The sequence below is a fragment of the Spermophilus citellus genome, assembly GCF_964194105.1.
Source record: "Spermophilus citellus genome assembly, contig: SCAFFOLD_191, whole genome shotgun sequence".
Classification (NCBI taxonomy): Eukaryota; Metazoa; Chordata; class Mammalia; order Rodentia; family Sciuridae; genus Spermophilus; species Spermophilus citellus.
In genome coordinates this window covers 67930-82413 of record NW_027673194.1, presented here as the reverse complement: position 1 = coordinate 82413, position 14484 = coordinate 67930, and the positions used below count along the sequence as shown (strand labels likewise).

General features: G+C 32.9%; 1 long non-coding RNA gene across 1 annotated transcript; it reads left to right on the top strand.

Moving 5' to 3' along the window:
* The first annotated feature begins 11113 nt into the window (after positions 1–11113).
* On the top strand, positions 11114–13451 carry LOC308640014. Its single transcript, XR_014020154.1, has 3 exons — positions 11114–11231; positions 12412–12504; positions 13260–13451. It is a non-coding gene; the product is annotated as an uncharacterized lncRNA (long non-coding RNA).
* The last annotated feature ends 1033 nt before the right edge of the window (positions 13452–14484 follow it).

Genomic DNA, 14484 nt, shown 5'->3' with positions numbered 1-14484 from the left:
TCAGATAATACCATGCTTTTTCACTTCAGGGGTTCTTTGAATATAGTAATATTTTAAGTTTGTATTTTTTTTAATTGATATCTTCTTGAGGTAGTCTGTCCACTATTTCCCAAATTTCATGTTAACTAATGGTTCATTTAATTGGCAAAAAAGTTAGTTTAGTGATTAACTATCAGCATTTTTTAGAAATAAAAATAAAAGAGGAAAGTGAAAGGTATGAACTACTCTCCTCTGGTCCCTTTTCAACACCTCTTTTGTTTCATGTTTCTGAATTGTTTTAATGATATAAAATTGTTGAATTTAGAGATACTATACCATAAGGATAGGAGAAATGATATTGAATCACACTGTTTTCTTGTTTTCATCAGTCAGAATGAGTCAAATTAAAACCTGAGTTTCACTCAAAACATTTTTCAAAGAATAAATATTTTTATACATTGAAATAAAATGATTGTTATTTCACTGAGAATTTTGTATTGAAATGTGTATTGTCTTCTCTTCCTGTTATCTTCTCTGTAAGATACCAAAAAAATTAAACAACTTGAAGAACAAATTCAAGAATTAGAAAACTTCATATGCTTTTTGCACCAACAATTGAAAGAAACTGAAGAAAATCATAGGGCAGAAATTTATTCTCTACAGGAGAAGCTTCAAGCCATTAGTGAGGCCATGGTGGACCCAAGGTATCTATTTACTTAAAACTTCATTCAGCGGTATTTGTAGCTTAGTAACAATGATAGTATCATCTGGAATGGTTATTTTAAGAATAAAATATAACTTTAACAAAGAGATAGGATGTAACATTTTTGAGAAATAAGAGCAGGAGATAATTCTGTAACATTGAAATGTGTGAAATAAATGTTGGTATAAACCAAAGACATTTTGTTATAGGAATTTTACTTATACTCTTATAAAGATGTTATTATTAATCTATTTTCTGAATTAAAATAAGTCAGGTAGTAGACATTTACTTGTTTATTCTATGCCTAGGCTTTGATATGTTGATGTGGTGAATACTTAAATAGTCTAAGTATGATCATTCCACTATGACTTGAACATACTCCATTTGATTGTCTAATTGCTCAAATTCATCATGTCCCAAATAGAACCCTGATCTATGAGGAGAGAAGAAATGATCTTGAATTACCACTATTTATGTTTTCTTGGATCAGGATCTTCTAAAATTTGCTCCTTCTGTAGCCATCTTCATCCATCATGACTCCTTTCTGTCATAACTCTCTGCCATTCTATGAAAAAATCTTGGTTTTTTTTTAACCTTCAACGTACATCAAAACTGTGCCACTCCTTACTGCTCCACTGGTCCCTGCCATTGTTGTGTGTTTCACCTGGATTACTCAACTTCTGTTTACAGTCTGTTCTCTATATAGTCAACACAAGCGCCAGAACCTTTGCTTTTATAATTTCAGTTACATCATGTTACTCTAATCCTCTTCTGCTCTTTACAGTCTCACTAGGTCCTGAGGACCATGACATCTTTGACTTTCATTTCCTACTGTCTTTCTTATCACTTACTATTCTCAAACCATATAATCCCATGGGGTTGGGGTTGGAGCTCAGCGGTAAAGCCCTTGCCTGGCTTGTGTGAGGCCCTGGGTTTGATTCTCAGCACCACATATAAATAAACAAAGTAAAGGTCCATTGACAACTAAAAACAATTTTAAAAGATTAAAAAAAACCTCATACAACCCCACTGTGATCCTCAAATATATCACATATCAGTACGCTTCTGCTTTAGGGATTCATTGTCTTTTTCTTCTACCTAGAATGATTATTCTCCAGGTATTTGTATGCCCACACCCTCATCTCCTTTTGGATCTTTACTTAGATGTCATGTTCTTACATAAATTGAAATTGTCCCCAAAGAGTCTGTGTCTTACTTTTCTACTTCATTTTTTTTAAATTATTTGTTTTATATGTACACATACATTATAATCACTGTGTGTGTGCATGTATGTGTATATATAAATAATGTATGTATGCACTTTATATATCCAAATGTATATAAATTTAGAGGAAGTATTGTTTCATTTTGTTTGTCTTCAATTAAGGAATTTAAGCCTTTTTAAAAAATATTTTTATTAGTTGTCATTTTATTTATTTATTTACATGCAGTGCTAAGAATTGAACCCAGTGCCTCATACACGCTAGGCAAGTACTTTACCACTGAGCCACAACCCCAGCCTAGGAATTTAAGCTTATCTTTGTCCATTTAAGTCACTGATATATTCTAAATCCACATGATTCCTAAATACTAATCTTACCTTATTGTATAAGATTAGACATTTTAAGAAAACATTTTTACAAAGTATTGAATGCTTATATAACAATACAGAATTCAGACATACATACCAAAAGATATGTGGGTAGATAAAATTAAAATTAAACTAATTGTAAGTTAAAATTAAACTAACTGTAAGTTAAGAATCTTCTCTTTACTGTTGCCACACTTCATTTCCAATATAAACAATCACTGTTACTTTTGATATGTATTCTTTCAGACATTTTCCTATTTATATAGACATATATGTTAAAACAGGTTTTTAATGCAAGTGAGAATTTACAAACTTTTTTTAAACTCAGTAATATATCTTAGATATATCTTTATATACATACATGCGCGCGCGCACACACACGTGTGTGTGTTTGTGTGTGTGTGTGTGTGTGTGTGTGTATATATATATATATATATATATATATATATAGTATCAGGGATTGAATTCAGGGGCTCTTAATCACCAAGCCACATCCTCACCCCTATTCTTTTTTTTTCAGAACTACTGTTTTTATTTAAAATAACTCATGTTCAGATCTACCACATACCAGTTGGGTAATGTTAGAGAAATCAAATTTAATGAACTATTATTTCTATATATGTAGTTTCAATAACTAATTATTTTTTTTTAGTTCTAGCAATTGTTTTTCTTCTAACTAGTTATCTAAGACAGTAGGATGCATTTTGACATCATACATAAATGAAGTATAACTTCTCATTCTTTGGTTGTACATGATGTAGAATATGTGATGTAATCATATATGCACCTAGGGTAATAATATCTGATTCATTCTACTATCCTTTCTTCCCTCATAACCCTTCCCCTCCCCTCATTGCCTGTTGTCTAATCCAAAGTATGTTTTTTCTTCCCTATCCCCCCCACCCCATTGTGAATTAATATCCACATATCAGACAAAATATTCAGCCTTTGGTTCTTTGGGATTGGCTTATTTAGCTTAGCATGATATTCTCCAGGTCCATCCATTTGCCACCAAATGCCATAATTTCATTCTTCTTTAAGGCTGAGTAATACTCCATTGGGGAGATATATATCACACTTTCTTTATCCATTCATCTGTTGAAGGACACCTGGGTTGGTTCCCTAGTTTAGCTATTGTTAATTTAGCTGCTATAAACATGATGTGGCTGCATCACTGTATTATGCTGATTTAAAGTCCTTTGAGTATAAACCTAGGAGTGGGATAACTGGGTCAAATGGTGGTTCCATCCCAAGTTTTCTTAGGAATCTCCATGCTGCTTTCTATAGTAGTTGCACCAATTTGCAGTCCCACCAGCAATGTATGAGTGTATCTTTACCCCCACATGCTTGCCAACATTTATTGTTGCATATTTTTTCTTTCTTTTTTTTTTGTGGTGCTGAGTATTGAACTAGGGCCTTGTGCATTCGAGGCAAGCACTCTACCAACTGAGCTATGTCCCTAGGCCTGTTGCTCATATTCTTGATAGTTGCCATTCTAACTGGAGTGAGATGGAATCTCGTAGTTTTGATTTGCATTTCTCTAATTGCTAGAGATGTTGAACGTATTTTCACATATTTGTTGATCGATTGTATGTCTTCTGTGAAGTGTCTGTTCAGTTCCTTAGCCCATTTATTGATTGGTTTGTTTTTCTGGTGTTTTTATTGTTTTTTAATTTTTTTTTTAGTTGTCGAACCTTTATTTTTTAAATTTATTTATATGTGGTGCTGAGAATCAAACCCTAGGTCCCTCGCACATGCCAGGCAAGCGCTGTACCACTGAACCACAACCCTAGCCCCTGGTGTTAAGTTTCTTGAGTTTTTTATATATCCTGGAGATTAATGCTCTGGGGTGTATGTGGTAAAGGTTTTCTCCCATTCTGTAGGCTCTCTCTTCATGTTCTTGATTGTTTGATGTGAAGAACCATTTTAGTTTGAATCTTTTTATTGATTCTTGCTTATAGTTCCTGTGCTCTAGAAGTCTTGTTAAGGAAGTCAGTTCCTAAGCTGAGATGGTAGAGTTTGGACCTACTTTTTCTTCTGTTAAGTGCATGGTCTCTGTTCTAGTGCCTAAATCCTTGATCCACTTTGAATTGAGTTTTGTGCAAGATTAGAGATAGAGGTTTAATTTCATTTTGCTTCATGTGGATTTTCAGTTTTCCCAGCACCATTTTTTAGGCTATCTTTTCTCCAGTGAGTATTTTTGGCACCTTTGTCTAGTATGAGATAACTGTATTTATATGGGTTTGTCTCTGTGTCTTCTATTCTGTATCATTGGTTTATGTGTCAGTTTTGGTGCCAGTGTCATCCCATTTTTTTTTGTTGTTGTTATTGTTGTTATGGCTCTGTAGTATAATTTAAGTTCTGGTATCATGATGCCTCTTGCTTCACTTTTCTTGCTAAGGATTGCTTTGGCTATTCTGGGTCTCTTTTTTCCAAATGAATTTCATGATTGCTTTTTCTAGTTCTACAAAGAATGTCATTGGAATTTTAATAGGAATTTCATTAAATCTATATAATTTGCTTTTGGTAGTATGGCCATTTTGACAATGTTAATTCTGCCTATCCAAGAACATGGGAGATATTTTCATCTTCTAAGGTCTTCAATTTTTTTCTTTAGTGTTCTGTGGTTTTCACTGTAGAGGTCTTTCACCTCTTTTGTTAGATTGATTCCAAATATTCTGTTTTATTTTTTTACTATAGTGTGAATGGGGTAGTTTTCATAATTTCTTTTTCAGTGGCTTTATCACTGATTTGATGTATCATGCATTTGATGTATGGTTGTTAATTTTATGTCCTGCTGCTTTGCTGAATTTCATTCATTAATTCTAGAAGTTTTCTGGTGGATTTTTTAGGTCTTCTAAATATAGAATCATATTGTCGGCAAATAGTAATAATTTGAGTTCTTTTTCTATTCGTATCCCTTTAATTTCTTTCTTCTGTCTACTTGCCCTGGCTAGTTTCCAGGATTATATTGAATAAAAGTGGTAAAAAGAGGGTTTTCTTGTCTTACTACAGTTCTTAGATGGAATGCCTTCAGTTTTTCTCCATTTAGAATGATTTTGGTCTTGGGTTTAGCATGTGTAGCTTTTACAGTGTTGAGATATGTTTCTATTATCCCTAGTTTTTCTAGTGTTTTAAACATGAAAGGGTGCTTTATTTTGTCAAATGCTTTTTGTGCTCCTATTGAAATGATCATATGATTCTTCTTGAAGTCTATTAATGTGGTGAATTACATTTATTTATTTCTGTATGTTGAACCAACCTTGAATCCCACTTGAATATGGTGCACTATTGTTTTAGTCAGCTTTTTTATTTCTGTTACTAAAGGATCTGACCAGAACAATTTTAGGAGAGGAAAAGGGCTCATGGTGTTATTTGAGGGCTCATGGTGTTTAGACACCTTAGTCCATAGAAAGCCAGCTCCATCCCTTGGGCTTTGAGGTAAGGCAGAACATCTGGAAGAAGAGTGTGGCAGAGGGAAGGAGCTCACATAGTGATCAGGAAACAGAGACAGAGACGACTCCACTCTCCAGATAAAAAATGTATACTCCATAGCCATCCCCTCAATTCCCATCTCCTCCAGCCATACCCTACCACTTCATTTAATTCCTATCAGGGGATTAATTCACTGATTGGGTTAGTCATTTCTCCTCTGAATCTTCTTGCATTGTCTTATGTGAACTTTTGGGGGATACCTCACAACCAAACCATAACAACTATATTTTTAATGTTTTTATATGCGAGTTGCCAGAATTGTATACAGAATTTTTGCATCTATGTTCATTAGGGATATTGGTCTGAAGTTATCTTTCCTTAATGTGTTTTTGTCTGATTTTGATATCAGGTGATACTAGCTTCATAGAATGAGTTTGGAAGAGTTCCCTCCTTTTCTGTTTCATGAAATAGTTTGAGGCTTATTGGTGTTAATTCATCAAAGGTCTTGTAGAACTGGTTAAGAATCTGTTTCGTCCTGGGCATTACTTAAATGGTTGGCTTTTGATGGCTTCTTCTATTTTATTGCTTGATATTGATCTGTTTAAATTGTGTATGTCCTCCTAATTCCATTTGGGTAGCTCATTTGTCTCTAGAAATTTGTTGATGTCTTTAAAATTTTCATTTTTATTGGAGTATAAATTTTCAAAATAGCTTCTGATTCTCTACTGTATTTCAACAGTATCTGTTGTAATATTTTTGGTGACTATGAATTTTAGTGATTTGAGTTTTCTGTCTTCATTAGCACAATTGAGTTTATCAATTTTATTTATTTTTTCAAAGAGCCAACTTTTTGTTTTGTTAATTTTTTAATTGTTCCATTTATTTCAATTTCATTTATTTCAGCTCTGATTTTAATTATTTCCTGTCTTCTACTGCTTTTGGTGTTGATTTGTTTTTCTTTTCTAGGGCTTTGAGATCTTATGTTAGGTCATTTGCTCATTGAGTTTCCATTCTTTTAATGAATTTAGCTTAAATAGTGTCCCAGAGATTTTGATAAGTTGTATCAGTTCTCATTTATCTCTGGTAAGTATTTTAAAAATTTCATCCCTGATTTCTTCTTCTATCCATTGGTTAGTCAATAGCGTATTATTTAGTCTCTAGGTGTTGGAGTAGTTTTTATTTTTTATTGTATCAATGATTTCTAATTTCATTCCATTATGATCTGATAGAATGCAGGGTATTATCTCTTTTTTTATTTCATAATTGTTGCTTTGTGGCATAAGATATATCATCTATTTTAGAGAAGGGTCTGTGTGCTGCTGAGAAGAACATGTATTCGTTGATGGATGTAATACTCTTTATATGTCTATTAAGTATAAATTATTGATTATATTATTAAGTTCTATAGTTTTTTTGTTTAGTTTTTGTTTGACTATCTATCCAGTAGTGAGAAAGGTTTGTTAAAGTCACTCAGTATTATTGTATTATGGTCTATTTAATTCTTGAAATTGAGGCAGGGTTTGTTTGATATATGTAGATGCTCCATTGTTTGGGGCATAAATATTTAACGTATTATGTCTTGTTGATGTATAATTCCCTTAAGCAGTATGAAATGTCTTCTTTGTCCCTTCTGATTAACTTTTGGCTTGAAGTACACTTTATCTGACATGGGGATAGAAACCCCTGCTTGTTTACTCAATCCATGTGAGTGATACGTTTTTTCCCGTCCTTTCATTTTCACTCTGTGGATGTCTTTGCTTATGAGGTGAGTCTCTGGGAGACAACAGATTTTGGGGTTTTGTTTTTTTTTAATCCATTCTGCCAATCTATGTCTTTTGGGTTTATTAGTTTAGACCATTAACATTCAAGGTTATTTTTGAGATATGATTTGTGTTCCCAGTCATTTTAGTTTATTTCTACTTTTTACTTTGAATTAATTTCTCCTTTGATTGATTATTCCTTTTGTATGGCTCCTTCCTTTGCTGATTTTGACTTTTTTTTCCATCTTCATGGAATACTTTGTTGATAATGTTTTATAGCACAGATTTTCTAGTTGTGAATTCTTTTAACTTTTGTTTATTATGGAAGGTTTTTATTTCATCTTTAAATCTGAAGTTTTATTTTGTTAGATATAGAATTCTTGGTTGGCATCTATCTTCTTGCAGAACTAGGTATATATTATTCTAGGACCTCCTGGCTTTGAGGGTCTGGGTTGAAAAATCACCTGAGATCCTAATTAGTTTCCCTCTATATATAATCTGATATTTTTTCTCTCATAGCCATTAAAATTCAATCCTTATTTTCTATAATTGACCTTTTTCTTTATGATGTGTCTTGATGTGGGTCTGTTGTGATCTGTACATTTGAGGTCCTCTTGTATTTGATTTTCCATTTCATTCTTCAGATTTTGGAAATTTATTCATATTATTTCATTGAAAAATTGGGCATTCCTTTGGTTTGTATCTCTATGCCTTCACCTATCCCGATAAATCTTAATTTGGTCTTTTCTTGTTATTTCATCATTCTTGGAAGGTCTGTTCATGGTTTCTTACCGTCTTCCCTGTGTAGTCAACTGTATTTTCAAAATTATATATTTTGTCTTCATTGCCCGAGGTTCTATCTTCCAAATGGTGTAGTCTATTGATAATACTTTCCATTGAATTTTTAATTGGTTTATTGATTTTTCATTTTGAAGATTTCTGGGGTTGTTGTTGTTGTTGTTGTCATTTTCTGAGAATCTCTGCCTCTGCAATGATCTTTTACCTCCTCAAATTTATCTCTGATTTTATTCCCTATATCGTTCTTTATGTACCAGGTCAGTCTAATATGTACTTTCTAAACTCCTTTTCTACATTTCTTTTACTGTGTTGTCTATGGGTTTAATTATTGGATCATCTTGGTTTGTTTGGGCCACTTTGTTCCATTGTTTTCTCATGTTGTTCTTATGTCTGCCCTTCTAGCAGTGTGGATTTCAGGCAGTACAGTTTCTACCCTGTAGATTCATAGTGTCCCTGAAGATTTCTAGTACCTCGCCTTTAAGGAAGAGACAAATAATAACTGCACCCAATACAAACAATATACAGCCTTAAACCAAATAGCTCCTATTAAGGCATCCACAGTTTTGTTCCATTAAACTGAAATGATGTGTTCAATTATTGTCTGCAACATAAACAGTAAGTTTGCAAAAAAGTTTACAGTTTCCATTGGTGGACAAAGAGAGAACAAAAGTCATGTAGGGTGTGATGTTTATGAGGAAGGATCAGAAAAGATAGAAGTTAAAAAATTATAGGAATGGGCTGGGGATGTGGCGCTCGCCTGGCATGCGTGCAGCCCGGGTTCGATCCTCAGCACCACATACCAACAAAGATGTTGTGTCCGCCGAGAACTAAAAAATAAATATTAAAAAAATTCTCTCTCTCTCTCTCACTCTCTCTCCTCTCTCTCTCTCTCTTTAAAAAAAATTATAGGAAGAATGAAGGGAGGACTTAATAGAGGTTGGGTGTTAGCAAGAGAAAAGTGAGAAAGAGAATTCAAGGAGACAGATAAATGAGAGGGAAAAATAAATAAATAAATATAGTAAAAAAATTTTTAAAAGAAAATAATAAACAACAAAACTGTAATGTAGTATTCAGATATCCCAGTCCTCAGTAAACTGATCCATGAAAAATACTTGGTTTTAAAAATGGTAGACATGTGAGAGAAGAAAAAAAAGGAATCTGGATGAAAAATTGAACACTTTTTTCCATGGCAGTTCAAAAGTTTCTCAGCTTCTCTTCTGAGCAGTTAGGTATGTTGTCTGGAGTTTGATGCTAGCTCTACCCTCAGGGTAGTTAGGGTTGCTAGGGTGAGAGGGTTAGTCCTGGAAGCGGAACTACTAGAGCTAAGGTGTAGGCTTAGGTACGTTCCAATCTCTTCACTGCGTGCCTATTGGTCTGAAGATTTTAAGTCATCACACCTCCAAGGCTCAGCAATTGTCTGTTCACATTGGAAGACCGCACCTTGGGAACCTCCTTTAGGTTCTACACATGTGATGTAGGAATCTTTTCTTAGCCCACTACTTTGCCTGCAGACCCCATGAACCCTGGTCGTCATTTGGTCTCCAAACTTGATCTCTCCTTTGCCTGTCCTTTCAAATTCACAGTCAGGCACTTCTCTTCCATCCAGTACTGCAAGCAGCTGATTAGATGGGGAGGGGAAAGCCAGGTGGGTTTCCTTGATCAGTATTCTCCTGTGTAAATATCCCTCCATGCTTGATTTTCTCACTTTGGAACACTCTCTATCACACAGCATAGGTTTGCCTTGCACATTTTGGGGGCCAGACTTTGGTCTGCCAATAATTGACTCACCTAGCTGCAGGCCCCCCAGCCACTGCTTCACAATGGTTCTTTCTGCTGTCCTCCATGCATGACACCAAGAAAGCTGGTGGCTTCCCTCCTGTACACAGATGCTGTGCAGCACAGCTTACTGAGGTTTTTTGTTTGTTTGTTTGTTTGTTTGTTTTTTGTTTTTTGAGCAGTATCTCTGAGCTCTTAAGCTCTCCATACCGCAAAACACCTCCGTTTTCCTAGGAATGGGGGTTCCTTTAGTTCCTTTATTGCTTTACTACATTCACATAGGGATTATTCTGGTTTGTACTTCCAGCTATTTTACAGATTTATTATACAAGATCTCTTGAGTCCATGATCTGTTTTGAGTATCCAGTATTAAATTCCAGTTAAGTCCTTCCTAGTTCTGGACTATTCACCCACCCATCTTGTTGAAAAGTGGCCTTTCTGCTTTTCTTGGTTCACTCCACAGATCTGTCAGGGAAGCAAATACTTTATTCAGCCATCTTCCTGCATTTCCAACCTTTTTTTTTTATTTTGAAAGAGAGTCTCACTAAATTGCTAAGGCTCGTCCTGAATTTTTGATCCTCCTGCCTCAACCTCCCAAATTTCTGGAGTTGCAAGCACACACCACTGTACCTGGCTCTTTTAATATATTTAATCCAATATAATCTATTCTATATTATTATATGTTTTGTGTCTGTGTAATTTAGATATCCATGTAATATGAATAATATGTATCATATATCTTAGGTATATAAGTAGTGTGTAGTATCAGTGTATATAGTATATTATATTATGTACACTGTTGCTATATAAGCATATCTAAGATGTTATTTTTAAAAGACTTATTAAAAATGTTTTTTTACATAATAAATTTTTATCATACATTTATACTGAAATTCATTAAATGACATAATATTCATTGTTACTTTTAAATGGAAAACTTAGTCAAAAATGTTTTAAGTTACAATACTTGTAACCCTGGGGGAACTATCATTTTTGTCTCCCCACTGCCTCAGTACACATTATGCATGGTAGAAACTTTGGATAAAACACATAACACTATTTTTTGTATACTTTTTCATTTATATTTAGCTTCTCTGTTGATTCAGTGGTAATTAAAGAATCTGATGTACAGAAATCAGTAGTACATCCTGGAAGTTGTCTAAAAAAGAATATTGATCATGCAATAGAGGTATGTTATTTTTAATCTTCATTTTTAAACAGTTATGTACACTGATACTTTTTTCTTACTATCAGTTTTATGTCTCAGTTTTGTAATTATGTAGTAAATATTTGGCTAAGATTAAGCATAAAGCATAAGGATAATACCTTATGTAAAAGATTCAGAATGTCTATAGAAATATTTTCATAGCATAGGAAAAACACAGAGAAAGTTAAATTTGAGAATTTTCCTTCCTTGTTACAGTTTAAATTTTTTCTTTGTAACATTTCTTTATGAACTGTGTAATAAATCAGCTTCAGTACCATGGCCAACATAGTCTTTTCTTCCTCTTATGGAAGCAGAGGGTATCTTCAGAATGGTGTATAGGATTCCCTAAAATCCAAGGTGCTAGGGCTGGAATAATGGATCAGGCCATCTTCCAACAGAAGTAATGATAGAAAAGCCCTTTTTTTTTACTGTGCTTGCCACTGAACCACTCTCTGCCTCTCCTCAACATTGTATTATTCAAAACTTTTTTCAAACCCCCAACTGCATCTTCATCTTCACTCAATAATTCTAAATTCTAGTAAAAATTAAAATCACTGCCTATTGCCCTTTCTCATTCTGGATATTAAGAAGAGATATGAGCCACACTCATCCCTTATTAAATGTCTGTTGGATGAAATTCAAATAATTTGTAAATAAACAAATACTTTCATGTTGACAGTATATCTACATTTCTAAAAGAAGATTTATTTTTTTAATTGATAAAAATAATTTGTATGTGGAAAATTGTGTTCTTTTAATAAATACCAAGAAGAAAATTTGCTCATAATTTCATTATCAAACATAGCCAATTGTTAACATTTTACTTAAAATAAATATACATTTATATATATATATATATATATATATATATATATATATATATATGTCTTATTAATTATATTTAAGTATCCTTAACCCACCCTAGAATTTATGCTAATAATTACAGATATGTAAATATATTTCTCTCTTTGCATCTTTAAGTTTATAATAAGTGTAATTATTTCGTAGGATTATTAGATTAATATTTTTAGTTAAAGATAACTGAAATTTATTTTTATTTGAAAGTGTCCAAAAATAGTGATATTTTTGGAATAATGAGTACATCCTTAAAATTAATGGTATAAAATCAGTGTAAATTGTCATATTTCACCCTTTAATTTAGTTTTCTAATGAATGTGGAATGAAACAAGAAACAAATATGGTTAAATTGTTGGAAAAACAATACCAAGAAAGATTAGAAGAAGAAATAGCTAAGGTAAGTTTATAGTTTATCTGGAAGATTTTCTTGGTTTATAGATTTTCTTGATCTTTGAACTGTCAAAAAAAAAGCATAGATTTTATTGATGGTATGTACTTTCTTTTTATTTGTAAGTTTCATATATAGTCCACCAAACAGTTGTATAACAGCATCAACTATAATTGCTGCTTCATAGAATGTTTTGCGGTGCTTTTCATTGAGAAGAACATTTTTTTCTTGATATAGAATAGTAATTACAATTTTTCAGAATGCCACAAGTTTTTATATATGTGTTACATTGTAAATAGTTACCTTGTGAAGGAGTTTGGCATTCTAAAAATGAGGGAAAAGTTATGAAGAGAAAAAGTGGTTGTATTACCCTGATAAATTATTGCAATGTTAGATAATAACTACAGATACTGATGGAGGATTGTCACGGAACATTATCACTCATGGCCAAGTGAATTTTTTTGGAAGGGGAAATATAAAGACTTTTATTCTTTTTATTTTTGTACTGAGCATTTATTGATGTTATAGTTAGAAAAATTTTGCTTGTTTTATTTTAAAAGTCAGGCAGTAAAACACTTTGATGTTAAATTTATTGAAAAATAGCCTATCTCTGTATCACTTTATCAGAGGATTTATTTTTGTTTTTAAAACTATGAGGCCAGGCTTTTTTCTAATTCATATAATTTTGAATAATGACCCACTTTTTAAATCCAGCTGGTATTTATAAATCTAATCCTTTTTGTTTGATTGATTGATTTCTTTAGGTCATTGTGTCAATGAGCGTTGCATTTGCTCACCAAACTGAACTATCTAGACTATCAAAGGGAAAAGAAAATACTATGTCATCAAAACAAGCACTTACTTTCTGTCAGCAAAATGAAAAACATTATTTTAATGAAATGAAATTATCTCAGGATCAAATTGATCTTCAGACCTCTGATGCATTGGACATGAAATTTAAAGAGGAATTTAAGCCACTTAGTAAAGAGTTAGGAGAAGATGGAGAAGTTCTGTTACCAAACAGTGATCATCTTGATGATATAGTAGAATCAGAGGTCCACCAACTAACTATTTCAGAAGAAATGTTTTCCAAAGACAAAACATTTATAGTTGGCGAATCTGTAAGTATGCTTCTTTGAATATAAAAAAGAAAAACTTATAAAAATATCTTCAGTTTAAAACAGTAGCAATAATGCTGATTAATAGAGAATGAAAGTATGAAGTCCAGTCTTGACTTTAATGTGTTTTATTAATTATAAGGTATTTGATTAAGTGAAACAATATTGGTGTGAAGTATAAAATAAGTCAGATCATAGTATTCTTGGTTGTCTTATGGACATAGTACATGTTAAGTTCTCATTGTAAATTATACCTGACAGAAAAGAGAAAGAGGTAAGGACTTTTTTTTTCTTTCGTGTGTGTGTGTGTGTGTGTGTGTGTGTGTGTGTGTGTGTGTGTTAGATGTAGATGGGCAAATATCTTTTGTTTTATTTACTTACATGGTTCTGAGGATTGAACCCAGTGCCTCACACATACTAGGCAAGCGCTCTACCACTTTATTTTTAAATGACAAAATATGTTTTGAGTTATTTTAAAATCAGTTACCTTGAAAATATCATTTGAACAAAATGAAGTTTGTGGTCTAAAACCAAAGTATAGACTTTCTCAATTCAGTGCCTAAATTGATCTTCAAGACAATAAACATGTGAACTGATAAGCTTATGAAGGAAGTTTATTCCAGGTTGAGAGGATACCTAGTGTGAGCACTTTGAAGCAAGAAGAAATTTAGAGAGGGAGAAAGGATAATTTAGCAGGTACGGGCTGAATGAAGAGGACAGTGGAGAAATGTAGTAGTTAGGACAAAAGGCAGCATCTATTTTCTCCTGTTCGTGCTATGGGCATTGAGTTTTTGCTCCTCTCTACTGTGAATTTGGGTTTGCTTGCTTTCCTTTTTCTTTTTAAACTTTTCCCTGAGAATTGATAGTATTG